This window comes from Anabrus simplex, chromosome 1, assembly GCF_040414725.1.
Source record: "Anabrus simplex isolate iqAnaSimp1 chromosome 1, ASM4041472v1, whole genome shotgun sequence".
NCBI classification, from domain to species: domain Eukaryota; kingdom Metazoa; phylum Arthropoda; class Insecta; order Orthoptera; family Tettigoniidae; genus Anabrus; species Anabrus simplex.
The window spans coordinates 215,249,781-215,265,816 of NC_090265.1; the positions used below are offsets into that span (position 1 = coordinate 215,249,781).

At 40.2% G+C, this 16,036-nt stretch overlaps 1 protein-coding gene across 1 annotated transcript in view; it reads right to left on the reverse strand.

The window, feature by feature from the left end:
• Positions 1 to 16,036, reverse strand: part of hh (hedgehog signaling protein) — a 485,104-nt gene that overhangs the window by 72,329 nt on the left and 396,739 nt on the right. The window lies entirely within an intron of this gene.

Here is a 16,036-nt window from a genome sequence, read left to right on the forward strand (position 1 = left end):
AAAGGAGCCTTCCGCCAGTTCTTTTCAACATGTACATTGAGGGGGCTATGGTATAGAAGTAGTTGTTTGTCTACCCTCTTAGTGTCGTTTCTACCGAACGAATCGGCCGTGCGGTTAGGAGCGCGCAGCTGTGAGCTCGCATCCGGGAGATAGTGGGTTCGAACCCCACTGTCGGCAGCCCTGAGGATGGTTTTCCGTGGTTTCCCATTTTCACACCAGGCAAATGCTGGGGCTGTACCTTAATTGAGGCCACGGCCACTTCCTTCCCATTCCTAGGTCTTTCCTCTTGCATCGTCGCCATAAGACCTATCTGTGTCGGTGCGACGTAAAACAAATAGCAAAAAAAGAAAATTTGTTTCTTGGTGGGGGTTCCGAGATGAGGTGAGATGAATTTGGTAGCCTTTTTGCGGTCCGATGCCCTTCCTCAGTTGAAGAGCTAATAAAAATTAAATGAATGATGGTGGATTAAGTTAAATTTGGTAAAAAGTAGTATATGGCCTATGAATTGGAACTGTCCTGGCATTTGACAGGAAGTAAAAGATGTCATATGGCTTTTAGTGCCGGGATATCCCAGGAGGGGTTCGACTCGCCAGGTGCAGGTCTTTCAATTTGACTCCCGTAGGCGACCTGCGCGTCGTGATGAGGATGAAATGATGATGAAGACAACACGTAGACCCAGCCCCCGTGCCAATGGAATTAACCAATTAAGGTTAAATTCCCTGACCTGGCCGGGAATCGAACCCGGGACCCCCTAAACCGAAGTCTAGTACGCTGACCGTTCATCCATCGAGTTGGACTTGACACGAAGTGAAAATGGTAAACCATAGAAAACCATTCTCAAGACGGCCGACGATGGGGTTCGAACCCATGTAACTCCCTGAACGCAGAGCTTGACACAATAGCCGTAGCGCAGTAGCACGCGCAGCCACTCCGTTCGAAATAAAAAGTATAAAAATTAATGATGAGAGAGTAAAAATGATTAGGTTTACTGATGATTTCACAGTCACTGAAGTGAATTGCAATGGAAACCCTTGGAATACGGAGTTAATTTTGAATATTAAACAAACATGAAGATCAACTTTAAAACATTTGAACGGGACTGTGTCAGAGTTACGGCCACGTGTTTTGACGTAAAATTTGTACCGCGGGATAAATATTGTCAAAATAAACTATCCAGTGAATTTAAAATGTTATTGTTGACACTCATTCATTCTAAACAAAAATGGATAAATCATTCATGTCAATAAAGTCAAAACAATCTGAAAATAGGAGAAAACTAATATGTGATTAATAAAAAATAACTTAATTGCTCAACAAGTGGCTGTGGAAGCCCAAAAAATCCTACTTTATTAGGCCCACTACGGATCTGAATATAATTTAAAACTTTCCGCTGTGATAAAGTAAGGAATGCTCCCCCAATTAACACACAAATAATTAACATAACAACACCTAACATTCTTATTGAGACCTCCACTGTAGTATTCTTACATTTAAAACAATTCTAAATCCAATGCACTTCTCTGTCAAAATAGAATTAATATTTATCATTTATATAAAATTACGTCAGATAATTGGTCCTTTTGTGCTAAAATAGCTTTCACTTATAAAGATAGAAACTAACCTGGCTTATTCCGGTCTAAGTATTTAAAAGTCGAACAGACTTCTATACCTGATCATATTCCTTAATCCAACATTGACATCGCAATTTATTTGTCCATAATAACTCTAAGAAAGATTACGCTGTTATCCCTAATGTAACTTTATCCTATAATCAATAACAGTGGATCAAATATTCATAAATGAATATTACAGTTATAAAGTTATTTTCAACAAAATACGGTAACATAATTATTTAAAAAATTCCTAAACAAATTAACTACACTTACGTATAAAGATCTATAGGTTCTTCTCGTCTTTTATGTTAACCTAAGCTTTTTAACTCAGAAGTTAAATTCTAATTATTACAGAGACAGTTCATGTTTCGTCAAACCATTCATTCCAGCCTTCAATTAAAAGACTAATAATTATGCTACCTTTGCACGGTCAAAATAACGTGGCTCTTAAATTTATTCCAGGGGGCAGGCCCCTTGATTATCATAAGTTACAGTTTATTTTTTCCACCACTGGGCAGCAGATGTGCTCGGTTGGGGCTCAAGCTGCGTAGAATTCATCTCTCGACGCTCGGCTGCCGTAATCTGAGAAGTTCCCGAGAAGACTTTTGACGCTCGATGTTGGAATGCTCACAATCCGCACTATTCCCTGGAATGTGTTTTCGATAATGTAGAAGCCATTTATTGACCAAATGTCGTACAATTTAGAAAATAAAAAGTCTTTGCACTTCGTTACTCCAGAAATTCTTCAAATAATCACTATTTGATTTGATGTTTTCGTATACTTGTATAAACCTCTAAGACGAATCAAAAGACATTTTATGTGACGTTCTACCACGCCGGAGTCCAGAGCTAAACTAACTGCTAGACGTAAGACACGAAGAATTTAGTACCTCAAGATGGCAGCACTATTACATCACCTGATGACGACATACCGAGGCCAGACTCTTCAATCTCGATACAATGACCTCTCATCTTTAAGATGACATTTTGAACACTTTCATTGGATGTGTTGTCTAGAAAACATTTCCATTTTAAAATCATTCTATAAACTATAGCCTAAGCGTATTCTACGTGAAATGGTAGGCTATGTGATCGCCAGCTAATAGAGGTCGATATCAAAATTAGGAACATTTCACCAAAAACAAGTGAAAATGTTTACATATCTAGGGCACAAAATTATTGCAGGTTTAATATTTAAAACTTCTCGTTATAAAATGAACCATTCAGTCGTCCGTTTCTGAGTTCTACCAATACAGAGAATTCAATTGGCTAAATAAAGTATTTTGAAAAGAGAATATATTATTTTTTAGGAAAAACAATCGCTATATGTTGAACAATTAGAAGTACTTAATGCTGTTTCAACATCTTTCAGTTCATTTTAAACAGCTTATGAGATTAGCTTTTAAATATTAAAATTCTCTAATTCCAGAAAGGAAGATATAAACAGTTGCGCTGCCCAAGCTAAGGTGGCGTTCAACAAGAAACGGGTCTCTGAAACCAATAAAAAACCTATACAAAACAAGTGAAAATAAAATAAGAAGTTAAACATGGCTCGGAAACACGGACCGTTGAAAAGAGAAAATTAGAAACATTCGAGCTGTGGTTTTGGAGACGAGCTGAAGTAATATCCAGGACAGGAGAGCAAAAATTACTTATGAAGATATATACTACAAACCAGAGGTCTTAGTAAGGAGCTACTGAAACGAAGACATCGCTTTCTTGGACACTTACACAGGCACTTCTTTATGGTTAATGTTTCGGAGGAGAAAGCGGACGGGGAAAAAGGAAGAGGCAGGCCATGATTGCAGTTAATTAACCAAACCATCGATGATGCCAATTTAAAATCCTATATTGGACTGAATTGACTAACAGACTAAAAGAAGAAAGGGAGGACTGAAGAAGAAAAATCACCGTCCATCACGAACCAAGAAGATGACTAGTCGATCGTGAGCTTCAATAATGGCAAAAATCAAAAAGAACGAAATCGGAGTTATTGCAAACTCTAGCCATTGTCCGTAAATTTGTCTCATTATTTTATAAGCCGAAAACTCCCAAGATAGCCCAACATACTTTATTTTAAAAAAATATTGCAGTAATATTGACACATCTCAAAACATCTAGTTATGGTCTCCGCAAGGGGAATGAAGGAGCAATTTTTAAGTAACATTTTTATTAACGGAACTCCTATCGAGCCGTTTAGCACCGCCTGCTATTTATTCCGTAGGTTAATCGTATGGTTTCTGGATTTCACCACTAAGGGAAATTTTGTACTCAATTAACTGACAACTTGATATTTTGAGTTATGCCGCTATTGCAGCCCATGAGCGAATATTCAGAATTGTCATACCAAGCGGCTGCTGTGTGGTTGCATTATCCCACCCACTTAATATCCTGCACCTAGGCAAAATGATCAGCATGCTGGCCTTTGGTCCAAGAGGTCCCGTGTTCGATTCCAGGCAAGGCCGGAGATTTTAACCTTACTTGGTTGATTCCGATGGCTCGGGGGCTGTGTGTGTGTGTGTGTGTGTGTGTGTGTGTGTGTGTGTGTGTGTGTGTGTGTGTGTGTGTGTGTGTGTGTGTGCCGTCTTCAGCAATAGAATTCATCCCAGGTAGGGCCCCATCTTCATAGATACGCAAGTTGCCTATAAGTTGTAAATTCGAAATGATCGGCCACACTCTATTATTATTATTATTATTATTATTATTATTATTATTATTATTATTATTATTATTATTATTATTATCCAGTCAATGCGCTGCATTCCGCGGACAATTTTACAGCGTTAAAAATCACTTGCGCCAAGCCATTTTTATTTTGCTTCATAAAAATAAACCGCAATGAAAACAGCTTCGCATGTGACAGACTACAGATGCTTCAACCACGTCCTTATTTAATCACTTGTTAACATTCATTTGAAGGAAGCGGCCGTGGACTTAAATTACAGCCCCGGTATTTGCCTGGTGTGGAAATGGCAAAGCCGGGCTGACGCCAACTTGGTAGGTTCGAGCCTAGCTCAGTCCGGTGGTATTTGACGCCGAGGTGCCGGAATGTTGTCCCGCAGAAGTTATTTTACGTGCCCATAAATCTACCAACATGATCACTTTCAAATACCACCGAACTGAGCCAGGTCAAATCTGCCAAGTTGGGGTCAAAAGACGAGCACCTCAACCCTCTGAACCACTCGCCCCGGTATTATTATTATTATTATTATTATTATTATTATTATTATTATTATTATTATTATTATTATTATTATTATTATTATTATTATACGTAATAATGTAACGACTTACTGACTGACTGGAATAGAAATTTGCTGACTGTCTAAGCGACATTAGGATACGTATGTCTTCTAAACAATTCTCTTCAACCACAGCAGTCTACGAAATCTGAGGAATAGTCTCTGAAAACCGTGGAAATCAAGGATGGAAAAATGTATCTTTTTTTTAGATCATGAAACGTGTCTTACGTCAGTGCTATGAGTCAGAGAGGAGGTGTGGTAAGATGATACGTCCTAGAGAGGCAAATAAAGCTAATAATTTTCAGGTTTGATTTACTCAATAAATTTACCACGTCAACTTAAAGTAGCTTTCCAAGTGAATTAAATTTCGCCATCAGTCTTCTTCTCGGTGATCCATCACGCGTCTGTTCTTGAGTGTATGTGTGTGAGTGTGTCTGATTCATAGCTGGTCTCCCTCCATGGCCCCTTTCTCCACCAGCAAATAAAAGCACTCCATCACAACAAGAATCGAACCAACGACCATTGTCTACCAAGGCCGAGCAAGCGGGCAGCCAACCAAGGCTAACGATGTGATATAATTTGACCAGAAACCTGTTCCTTCCAGTGAATATTGAATCTAAAAGCTTGTTAATATGCTCTCACGCCATTAGCTCCGGCCTTCGATAAAAACGACTGGCAAGAACAAAAAGTGTCTGGTTTTGCTGGAGGAGCTGCTACTGTCCGAGCCTCTGCGCCCATACTTCACAGCAATACCAATGACTGGACCTCCACGTGTCATAGATGTGTCCCAAGAACAAGCGTGGCACAGGGAAGGTGACCTATATTTCTCATTCTTCTCCGTCTACCTGATTGGCTTTGTCCTTTCTCTACATGTGGGTTTCATGACTTACGAGGGTGACTCATTAACTGGCTCAAAAATAATGACAAAAAATAATGATGGAAAATAGAAAAAAGGCTTAAAATATAAAACATCAATGAATGACGAAAACATAATTATATTCTGTAAAATTAAACTCGTGTCCTCATCCCGAGGTGGTGCAGTTCATTTTAGGAATACACCCAATGGAGGGGAGCTGGATGTGCCATTTCAACCACATACTAGCCTCCTTCCGTTCTTAAATTTCTGGCAGTACCGTGAACCGAATCCCAGCCTCCGAGGACTTCAGCTGATAGTGCTAACCGTCACGCTACGGACGCGGGCTTATGATGTACTAATATACCCTGCCCGCCTGTGTGCTGTAATGGTTAGTATAATTAGCTACCACCCCTGAAGGCCTGAGTTCGATTCCAGGTACTGCCAAGAAATTTGGAAAGTGGTACGAGAGCTGGAATTGGGTCCACTCAGCCTCGGGATGTCAACCGAGTAGAGAGAGTTCGATTCCCACCTCAGCCATCCTCGAAGTGGTTTCTGTGGTCCCCACTTCTTCTCCAGGCGGACTTAGCGAAAAACTACAAAATTAAAGAGGTAATGGTGACATAAGTGCAAATAAATCAAATACATGGGTATTCATAATCGATACAGACAACAAAACTTTCAGCACAAAAAAATACATACTGTTTTATTTTGCATTCGAAATAAGTCGGCTGTCGTCTTCATGAGAAGAACACAGTTACAACAAAGAAGAGATAAAGATGTTCCAGAGCGCTATTCTCATGAATTTAAAGGATGACGAGTGCAAAGGTGTTGCGATAATAGGAAATCGACATTTTTGTTGCAAAATAAAACTGTTGATAGGCTGAAGTTCCTAATATTCTTATACCGGATTATTCACTGCAGCCATAAGTTGAATAGTCATAGAAACACATTTCTGTAATCTGGGGGCCATAGTTAAGATTTATACATAAATAGCAATATTCACGATGAACTAGATAAGATATATCATATAAATCAGGATCCTGCTTTTCAGGAATGTTTCGGATGTTTACGATGGGTCAAAGTTTGCTCTTTCCCTCTATTTTCATGTTATAGTTTGTTTTAATACACAACCTAATAATAATAACAATAATAATAATAATAATAATAATAATAATAATAATAATAATAATAATAATAATAATAATAATAATAATAATAATAATAATAATTGTTGTTGTTGCTTTACGTACCAATAACTACTTTTACGGGTTTCGGAGACGCCAGGGTGCCGGAATTTCGTCCCATGGGACTTCTTTTATGTTCCAGTAAAACTACCGATTCGGGTCTGACATATTTGAGCAGCTTCAAATATCACCGAAGTGAACCAGGATCGAACCTGCTAGCGCCTTAATCGTCTGAGCCACTCAGCCTGCCCTAACACAAGTAACTATTACGGTTTTCAGTAATGAAGAGAGGTCGAAAATTGTGTTAATTAACGTTAAATCACTTTTTATCATCTCGAACTCAGCAATAAGTAGTATGTCATGTTAAGGAGAACTGACCTTTGAAGCAGGCAATGTTAACTTTGCTACGGTATCGTTCAGGTTAATTACGACATTGTTAGTGAGCACACAGCAATTCACCTTTCACACGACACCGTTTACACACACTTGTCTAATTAGGAAGCTTTGTTGCTGCTCGTAAGCTTGCAAGTTATAAATTCACCGCACTACGAACGTAAACAGAAGTGAAGTAAACGCAAACACGTGAAGACAAATACTTCAAGAAAGTTGAGTGAAACTGAGCAAATAGAACCAAGGACATCCTGACAGCCAACAAGGAAGATAAATCTTTCTCCAGATATTTGAACTGCATAATGTGATGTGTACATTGCAATGTTCTTGGAATCCACGTTGTATTTTGAAGAATGCACGGTTACTTAGCTTCCTCTGGTTCAGAGAGACTCAGGTTCGATTCCTGGTCGGGTGGGGTATTTTAGTCACATCCGATAGTACCTCTGGCTTGGGGACAAGGTGCCTGTGTTCGTCTGAATGCAGACCTCTTCGTTTACACACCACGCTGCCCTCCACCACAGAGAAACACAACAGTGAGTAATTGCTTCCACATGTTCGGCTTATTCTTGTTCTATGATCTTCGTGGTACCGGGTTCGATCCCCGGTTGAGTCGGGAGATTTTAATTTTAAGGGGAGTCATGACTGCAATATTGCAATTTTTTTAACCAAAGAATTGAATTTTCAAAATTAACCTTCAAAAATCCCCCTAAGGGTAGCGGTTCGGCGTATATAGAGCAAGACCACGTCCCTTTCGCTTATGCTGTTAGACAAAAGTAGCTTCTTTCGGACTAACATTTCAATAATACAGCTGAAATAGACCTTGTATTAGGCCTACACTGTGCGTAAGAGGAGAGAGACATCTCAGGGATTAATTTACAGTCCAGGGCAATTTTAAAGCAAGAAAAAAATGAAAACCTACAACCTGTTTTCCAGTCAATGACCGGGTCAGGGATGGAATGAATGAAGCCCCATCTTACGGCGAGGACAGGAATTGTGCCGGCTGCCGAAGCCTGCCGCAGTCCTCTGGGGCAATGATTAATGACCGACTTATAATGAAATGTTAGTGGAGAGCGTTGCTGGAATGAAAGATGACAGGGAATTCGGAGTACCCGGAGAAAACCTGTCCCGCCTCCGCTTTGTCCAGCACCCTCCCCTTGTGGTTGGGGTCGGTAGAATAACACCCACGGTATCCCCTGCCTGTCGTAAGAGGCGTCTAAAAGGGGCCCCAAGGGCTCTGAACTTTGAAGATAGTGGATTGGCGACCACGGGGTCCTTAGCTGAGTCCTGGCATTGCTTTCACTTACTTGTGCCAGGCTCCTCACTTTCATCTATCCTATCCCCCCCCCCTTGGTCAACGCTTGTTCTTTTCCGACCCCGACGCTATTAGGTTTTCGAGGGCTAGGGAGTCTTTTGTTTTCACGCTCTTCGTGACCCTTGGCTTCCTTTGGCCGATGCCTTCATTTTTCGAAGTGTCGGACCCCTTCCATTTTTCTCTCCGATTAGTGTTATATAGATGGTGTTTGCCTAGTTGTACTTCCTCTTAAAACAATAATCACCACCACCACCTTTGTCCAGCACAAATCTCACATGGAGTGACCGGGATTTGAACCACGGAACCCAGTGGTCAGAGGCCAATGCACTGCCGTGTGAGCCACGGAGGCTGTTTTTTAAAAGCAAGCATATTTCTCAAAACTGTCAATTGCTTTTGTCTACCTTTAAAACATTTCAGCTCTTTGCCGTGCATAAAATGTTCATTGAGACAGACTTATTTTCGGATTCTCCAGAAATTTTCAAAGAATGTTTGAATATGTACAGGAATTAAAAGTAGTTCTGTATTTTATTATCAGGTGAATATTACCTTCATATTTTTACTCCTGAAATAGCACGAGACTAGATTTTTGTCTATTGAGTGAATAATTAAAAATTGCAACAAAACTATCACCTACATACCGGACCGTAAAACCCGGAGTTATTCTTAAATATATGAATATGTTTGATAAGTCTGCTAAATTATATCCCAAAAAACAGAAAGCTCTGCCGCAAGAAGCATTTTCCATGCAACATATAAAAATTATTTTTCAATAACTTTGCAACCAGTTAACTAATCAATTTCAAATGTTTTGTGTAGCACAGTGGGGGCGATAAGGACCACGCAGATCCCACTGTGCGGGGGTGGGGGTGGGGGGATTGCTTGCTAGGATCCCCATGACTGTTTCTTAATTCAGTGGCGGAAGAGTGATTTTACATATTGCTAGAACTATGGCACCCAACACAGTATTATTTGTATTACAGAGGATTATTCCAATCTCAGGCCATCGTAGTGCAGAGCTTGTTTCATCAACAGGAGTATGGTAGTTATTTCTGAAAGAATTTGGGCTTTCCAACCTGTTCCAATAATAACCATCCCTTGCTGCCACTCACAACAATCAACAAGGCTTTTGAAAAAAATAGGCAGTTTTGAGAACCCAGTAGTCAGCGAAGATGCGATAACAAAGACATCCCCCTAATCTAAACGCTAAATACTGAAGTTTCGAGCCTGTTTATAACTCTTGGCAGTCAGTGTAGCTAAGTAGGCTTACAATGGAGGACTGAGTTCTAAATTATTTGGTCCTAAGAACGAGATTATTTATTAATATTGTGACGGTCAGCGTGTTTTGGTTACTATAATTGGAATATGAATTTCTTGTGTATGTGTTCGTACCATATAAGTGTATTATTTTAATTCCTTCGCATTTAAAAACTAAATTAATTATTATTATGATTATATTATTATTATTATTATTATTATTACCGAGCTCGATAGCTGCAGTCGCTTAAATGCGGCCAGTATCCAGTAATCGGGAGATCGTGGGTTCGAGTTCCACTGTCGGCAACCTTGAAGATGGTTTACCGTTGTTTCCCATTTTCACACCAGGCAAATGCCGGGGCTGTACCATAATTAAGGCCACGGCCGCTTCCTTCCGACTCCTAGGTCTTTCCTATCCCATCGTCGCCATAAGACCTATCTGTGTCAGTGGGACGTAAAGCAAATAGCAAGAATTTATTATTATTATTTTTATTATTATTATTATTATTATTATTATTATTATTATTATTATTATTATTATTATTATTATTATTATTATTAGCCGGCCCCGTGGTGTAGGGGTAGCGTGCCTGCCTCTTACACGAAGGCCCCGGGTCCGATTCCCGGTCAAGTCAGGGATTTTTACCTGGACCTGAGGGCTGGTTCGAGGTCCACTCCGCCTACGTGATTCGAATTGAGGAGCTATCTGACGGTGAGATAGCGGCCCCGGTTTAGAAAGCCAAGAATAACAGCCGAGAGGATTCGTCTTGCTGACTACATGACACCTCGTAATCTGCAGGTCTTCGGGCTGAGCAGCGGTCGCTTGGTAAGCCAAGGCCCTTCAAGGGCTGTAGTGCCATGGGGTTTGGTTTGGTTTTTATTATTATTATTATTATTATTATTATTATTATTATTATTATTATCGTTGATCGTTTATGTTCATTGTAATAATATACAACCCTATACTACGAAAATAAACTTGTAACTTTCCGTATCAGGAAACAAGGGGTCCATTTTCAATTATTGCGGGGAGGGGACCGAGCTTCATAGCGCCGCTGCTAGCGTGGCTATATCTTATTAATACGTGCTTGTGTTTTAAATTTGGTTCTGATAAGTTGTAAACTGTAGAAGTTCAAAGTTTCAGTCATTAAACGGTTAATTAATTACATTGGCTCGGGAGCAAGTGTTCGTGCTGTTCCCAAACTATATAACACACCGCACTAACACTCGGTTTCCAAACACGACAGATGCTGCCCACTCTAGTCGTTGGGTCTGCCTTACCAAGGCTGGACTAAGCTAACAATAGCCTCACGAAATGATTGATATCCATGCACGTAGGAATGGCATCAGGAATGGACATATTGTTAAGCTGTCTTAACCGGGTCTGGTATCTACTGTATCAGACAGCCCCTCAGATGATCCCACCAATAAAGTAAAGTAGCCTATATTCGTGGCCTCGTCCCGACATTGTGCACCTCTACCTCCAACAGAGCTGAGCTGCAACCACACGTCAGCCCTCCTACTAATCTTAAATTTCTCAGAACCGTGAATCGAACCCGGGCCTCCGAGGACGGCAGTTAACAGCTCTAACCATTTACCAACGAAGGTGGACATCCCACGAGTTGATTCCAGTTCTCAAATCAGGATTAAAATTCGTGCAGAAGCCCGGAGTTACACCCAGGTGCTAGAGATATGAGGAAGATTGAAATTTAGCTTTACGTCGCACCGATACAGATAGGTCTTATGGCGACGATGGGAGAGAAAATGGCTAAGAGTAAAAAGGAAGCAGCCGTGGCCTTAATTAAGGTACAGCCCCAGCATTTGCCTGGAGTGAAAATGGGAAACCACGGAAAACCATCTTCAGGACTGCCGACAGTGGGATGCAAGCTCACAGCCGCGTGGCCCTAACCGCACGGCCAACCTGCCCGGTATATGAGGAAGAGACCCTACACTTGCCCACGGTTTTCGTATGGTGTTCAAGGATAATGGAAATTTAAAGAGGTTGTCCGGCTCTTTAGCTGAATGGTTACCGTACTGGCCTTCGGTCCATAGGACCCCGGGTTCGATTCCCGAACTGGCCGGCGATTTTAACTGGGTATGTTCAATTCCTCTGAATCACAAACTGGGTATTTGCGTTCGCCTTAATATACATCTTTACTTTACACTACCAACCACCACAGAAACACTCTATAGTGAATATATTCCTCCAAATAAGCAAGGAAGGGTATCCGGCCGTAAAACTAGACCAAATCGTCATAAAGTTACGACTCCAATAAATTAGGGAAAGGGCCAGAAAGAAGAAGGTGCTGGTGGTGGTTATGGTTCTTTATGCTTTAAATGGACGAGCAACATGATAATCCCTCTTAGCTAGAGGACTAATTAGTAGAAAAATGGAAGAGTTTTGGTCCTTAAGAAGAGGATATCGGTAAAATAAGAGGGAAGGGCATGAAAATTAAAGACTCCCTAATCCTAGAAAACCTAAGGCCAATCTGAGCTGGAAGAGAACAGAGTGACCAAGGGAGGATGGATAAGAAAGAAGTTAGGAGGCCAGCCCAAGTAATTAGAAACGATGTTGTATAACCAGGGCAGAATGTTGTGTTTTAATTTTAATTTACTGTGTCGAAAGGATGAGTGTACGTGACAGGGATCACTGTAAGTACTTACAAGGTTTTAAATAAGGGTTAAACTAAAGATATCGTCATATGGTTCTGAGGATTTTTAGGGGCTGTATTAAGAAAGTATAGAATAGTGCGTATAAATAACTGGTAGACCCCACTTAGAGTATTGTTCTAGTGTAAGGGACCCTCACCAGAATGACTAGATACTAGAACTGAAACAGATCCAACGGAAAGAAACACACTTTGTTCTGGGAGATTTCCGACAAAAGAGCGCTGTTACGAAAATGTTGCAAAATTTGGGCTGGGAAAAAACTGGAGGTAAGGAGACGAGCCGTTCTACTAAGCGGTATGTTTCGAGCTGTCGGTGGAGAGATGGATTTGAATGACATTAGTAGACGAATAAGATGGGATGGAGCTTTGAAAAATAGGAAAGATAATGAGAATGAAATTGGGGAGGAAAAATTGAGGCAAATATTTATTTATAGGAAAATGAATTAGGTATTGGAATAATGTTCCTAGAGGAATGTTGGATCATTTTCCAAGTTTTTTAAATCATTTAACAAAAGATTAGGTAAACAAATGATAGGGTATCTGCTACCTGGGCGACAGACCTAAATGCAGATCAATGATGATGACACTAGACTCATTTAAAACACGGACGTATGTTGCGAGCCCCTTCTATTCGTTCCTTACGACAAACAAACCCTTGATGTAGCACTATGGTCCCTCTTACAAAGAAAAACTGGGTGGTAATTGTCCAGCTTAGTTTACGTGGCTACGTCGCGCGACCCAAGTCTGACTTGGGATGAAATGTAAGACAATTCAGTTCTATACAATTTTATTTACAAGTGGGAAATTATAACTATAAAAAGTCCTTATGTTATTGATACTAGTTATTGCGAACTAACTTACGTGGCTGGTCGCCTATGCTGTGGATACGTATGGCTAACTGATTCGTATGATCTCGTATGGTTATACTGAAATCTCAGAATAGTTATGGCGCTACATCTCAACACTATTCGAATTCCTGTTTATGATGATACCAAACACGGCAATGTTTAGAAAAGAATGGCGTTATATTTCATTTTGGGAAAATTAAATGATCTTTCAGTAAATGAAACTCGAACTGATAACGATTATTTTATTTGCATCTAACAAATCGTTTATAGTTTTAAAATTCGGAGTCGGCAAGTGTAGGAGGAAACTTCCTCAGAGCCTATAAAATTACCATGAATGAAATAATGAGTTCTGCAAGCGTTTGATGAGACGAGGCCGTTTTGACAAGAGATTCTTCTATTATGTTCATCAATACTTCACATGACAGCCTGCACGGTCGCTAGGTAACATCAGATCGCACATTTTGTATCGCTAACTTCGTGGCGCAAATATTCTGATGACCACAGCCGTAAGTCACACTGTATTTATAATAAAATTGCTAATTTTCGAAATTTCATGTAGTCTAGACTACCTTGTAGACCCTAATGACTGCTCCAATTGTCCTAAGTCATTCGCAATGATACCGTTATGTCTGGCGTAAATATTGTAAACTTTCCATGGGTCAGAATTTACATTCAGAAATCGATATGAATCAAAAAATTCGATTTTTGTAGGACAACCATTCAGATACCGTCATCAGCTCAGAGATAACATTTTAACTCTACACCACACGAATCGTGGGAATTGATATTAAACGGTCAACTCGCCCATTTTCCTAAAAAATCCATCTTCGAAATGTGCCGTGTTATTTTTTTTATAAATGATATAATTCTCTTATGCAAATGTAAGGCGTTAAATTTTCTATCTTTAGAATCCTTAATCATATATTTACGTCTTTTGGTTTAAATGTTTTTACTCATAAACCGAATCACATACTCAAAATTGTCATTTCATTTAAAGTCCCCTCATCTCCATCAGCCCACATATTTACCTCCAGCTTAATGAGTGTCTTATTTCTCTCATGTCCTGCATTTTGTATCAAACGGTACCTCAATCATTCCGATAGGATATTTAGTTTTGGAGCTCGAAGTCCGAATAGGAGCGAGTGATTTACTTACACTATGATTCGAATGTATGTAGCCTGATTTAAGTTGTCACGTCAAAATTTAAAACATCTAATATATTCAGTGCCAATGTAAAAACATTCTCACAGATCGCAGTCTCCGCCAATACCTTATAACATCTAGAAATTAATACATAATCAGTGTTCTTGATGTGCAGTATCAGGGGAGAGAGCAGAGTGTATAAGAAAACTCGATTTGTCCATTTAGTGGGAGCAGAGTGGACGGATTGGAGCACTATTTCAGAATATTAGCATTGAAAGCCTTTCAAGGTGGCAGCTCGTAGACGACTTGGATATCAAACTGAAAGAGAAAATCACAACGACTATGATTATCACTAAGATTATGCAATTAAACGTCCTAGGTTGATAAAATAACGCGCTACATACGTTGTGGACTACGATGACACTGATTTTGAAACACATTTTAAGTTACTAAAGCTTCGAGTTTGTCAGTCATATTCATAAACCAAACAGTATAGGCCTATAGCAGCCATGAACGAACGTAACATGGAAGAGAAAATCAATTCTCCATTAGACTATTTATCTTATACCGTACACAAACCAAACCAAACCCCATGGCACTACAGCCCTCGAAGGACCTTGGCCTACCAAGCGACCGCTCCTCAGCGCGAAGGCCTGCAAATTACGAGGTGTCGTGTGGTCGGCACGACGGATCCTCTCGGCCGTTATTCTTGGTTTTCTAGACCGGGGCCGCTATCTCACCGTCAGATAGCTCCTCAATTCTAATCACGTAGGCTGAGTGGACGTCGAACCAGCCCTCGGGTCCAGTTAAAAATCCCTGGTCTGGCCGGGAATCGAACTCGGGGCCTCCGGGTAAGAGGCAGGAACGCTACCCCTACACCACGGGGCTAACTATACCGTACACGATTGTCTGATTTTATAATGAAGAACCAAGGAATATTGCCTTCTTTTTTGGACCGTATATATACTAATGTGTAGGCTAATTCTGATTTCCTATTCTATTATTATTATATTCTATTATAAAGTTTTCTGACATCAAATTCGTTTACAATTCCTTCTCATGGCACACCATATCAGGCTTCAGTAGCGAACATAATTTATGATAAACTATTTGCAAACATGAGCCCTACTTTAAAACTTGTTTACGTTACAATAATGGTGGCTGCATGTAGTAATTTGTTTTTCCGTGCGTCACTATTAAAAATTTAAGGTTCAAATTCATGACCGGATGGTGTGGGGGAAGATTTAAGAAAGATGGGAATAAGAAGATGGAAGAATCGTGCTGAAGATCGTGAACATTGGGCTACAATATCGTCATTTCTTTTGCTAGTTGTTTTACGTCGCACCGACACAGATAGCTCTTATGGCGACGATGGGATAGGAAAGGGCTATGAGTGGGAAGTAAGTGGCCGTGGCTTTAATTAAGGCACAGTCCCAGCATTTGCGTGGAGTGAAAATGGGAAACCACGGAAAACCATCTTCAGGGCTGCCGACAGTGGGGTTCGAACCCACTACCTCCCGGATGC